Genomic DNA, 2404 nt, shown 5'->3' with positions numbered 1-2404 from the left:
CTCTCTCTCTCTCTCTCTCTCTCTCTCTCTCTCTCTCTCTCTCTCTCCATATATACATATCAACAAAAAAGTCTCCTCAGATTTTTTTTTAAAGTATGTCTGGAAGTAATTGCATCAACTATTTCCCAAATAAACACAATTACTTGTTTAGCAGTGTGTTAGATTGTTAGTTGGAAATGTCTTATATATCATGGTTGTTTCCCCAGAGTCTGTGTGACAGACATAAGGTTTGGAGAGAGGGAGAAAATATTTACATTTTCATAGTTTCTACTGTATTTTTAGCCTGGCCATATAAAAGCTGTGCTTTAAGCAAATTCCCAGGCATATCATGAAGGATTAAAGATTCACCTATCCTAGAAAATGTGTCAGTGATTTCGTAGTTTGTATTTAAAAAGTCTGGGAGCTATTGGTGAAAACACTGGCAAAGAGGAGAGGCACGTGAAATAGCAAGAACCACCCATACTGGTTTTCTCTGTATTTAATATACTAATGCAGATTCATGCTATGTATATTCCCGGATTTATTTAAGCTACACTTTGCAACTCTGCTCAATTTGAAACAATTTGAAATATTTGAAACAGGTACTGTCACTCCTCATTCTCCTTTAATGACACCAAAAGGAGTCACCAAAAGTCAAGACAAATAGTGCCCAGTCTGACACCATCCCACCTGTGAGTAGGTAGAAAAGAACACAGGAACTACGGTTATTTTGGTCCTACCTCTCTGAACACTAATTACAGGTTTGTATCCTTTCTCCCCCCATCCCCATTTCCTTTCTTCATTATCTGTTTGCCAAAAGGGAAACAGTAAATTAAAATGAGATAAGTTGGGAACAGATGGCCGTGTTGGACACAGTCACCTTAAAGAACTTATTTAATGCCGGTTTGTTTGATTTTCATAAGGCAGAATACACAAAGGTCACTTCAGCTTTTTGTGATGGCTATGATTTCAAGTCCATGGAAAATTATAAATTGGAGTTTAGGAATTAGAGTTGGTTTATTTAAATACAAGGGTGTGAGATTACATTGAAAAAGCTAGAAAAAAACACATGAAATGTAACATTTTACATCTTAAAATCTTAAAGCATTTGACCCCTCATCAGCAGGAGTCCACTAATTGTGGAGAACAATGTGACAAGAATCACCATCTAGTGTCATAAATACTGCTTTGGTGAGCCAGAAACATTGAATTCAAAGAGAGATAAATGGTAGGAGATGTATCAACGTAAACAAACAGAAGAAGAATGTCTAGGAAGCAAACCTAGAAAAGCTTTGAGAAGATGTGGATCCCAGCATTTGATAAGAATGTTGGGATTTCTGTCACAGGACATTTGAGCGATACCTGTATGTAACTGATATCATGTTTTCAGTTTACAGGATAGCTCAGGGTTGTGTAGAGAAACCCAGTAGTGTAGCCAAGAAATCATTCCCTCAGAGGCTAGAATCAGAAGGAGAAACAAAGGGCAATGGGCAGTTAATCATCTTTCAGAATGCACACACAAGAACATGCAGTGGGCAAGATTAGGTGAAAACCATAGAATTTTACTGAGTATCCTAACTAAAGTCACCTGTGGTGGCTCAAGGATTTAGGTGATATGTTCCCCTGTGTCTCTTCTTTTGCCACATTTGAGAAGATAATTGTAGTAATAGCAATTGTCCAGGAAGGAACATGCTCAATCAAAACTGCGTTAAACAATCTTATGATAGGCACCTATGTACAGTCAAGTAGTGACAACAGCATCATAGACATAGCTTTGACTTCAGTCTTTAATCCACAATATTTGTTTATGAGAATTATTCCACATTCTTATTACTTTTTCTGGTATTTGATAACTATATTTACTATTTTCTACTTATCAATAACACTGAGAACAAGCCTAGAACCCTTTGTAGAGAAGAGCTATTGCCTCTGTAAAGAATATACTACATCCTGCCCCTATGTATTGTAAGTGTGGCTGGTGTGCCACATAGGCATAGTAGGTGCCAGAGAAGAGAAACATCATGTCTACACTCAGTGTTCTAACCTATGAACATCTGAATCCCCAGTAACCTAACATCCACTGGATAAAAGCAAGCCTGAGATGACCACCAGTCCAGCACCACGCAGGCCTTGTTCCCTGCAGGCCCCAACAGCTCCCAGGACTGGTAGCAAGCTAGAGACTAGAAGAATTAGTCCTGGGACTGAGGACACTGGATGGGAATAATCCTGGAACACACAATTTATTGTAATAAACATTTACAAGCAAAGAAATGAAGAAAAAAGTGGGACACACTATGGCACACACTACACGTCCACAACAAATTTTTTCTCCGTTGGCCGGGGGGAGGTTGCAAGGGTGTAGGTTGGGTACTAAGAGAGGGCAAGATGAGTGGGATTGGGGTACATGGTGTGAAATGCACAAAAA

General features: G+C 38.8%; 1 non-coding gene across 1 annotated transcript; it reads left to right on the top strand.

Annotated features, from left to right (window-relative positions):
- Window positions 1-1928: 1928 nt before the first annotated feature.
- Window positions 1929-2057, top strand: LOC114619545. The gene has a single exon (XR_003711181.1). It is a non-coding gene; the product is annotated as a small nucleolar RNA SNORA17 (small nucleolar RNA).
- Window positions 2058-2404: the final 347 nt, after the last annotated feature.

Source organism: Grammomys surdaster, unplaced genomic scaffold (genome assembly GCF_004785775.1).
Source record: "Grammomys surdaster isolate TR1022 unplaced genomic scaffold, NIH_TR_1.0 150, whole genome shotgun sequence".
Classification (NCBI taxonomy): Eukaryota; Metazoa; Chordata; class Mammalia; order Rodentia; family Muridae; genus Grammomys; species Grammomys surdaster.
The sequence above is the reverse complement of the archived record's forward strand: the minus strand, read 5'-3'. Positions and strand labels throughout refer to the sequence as shown.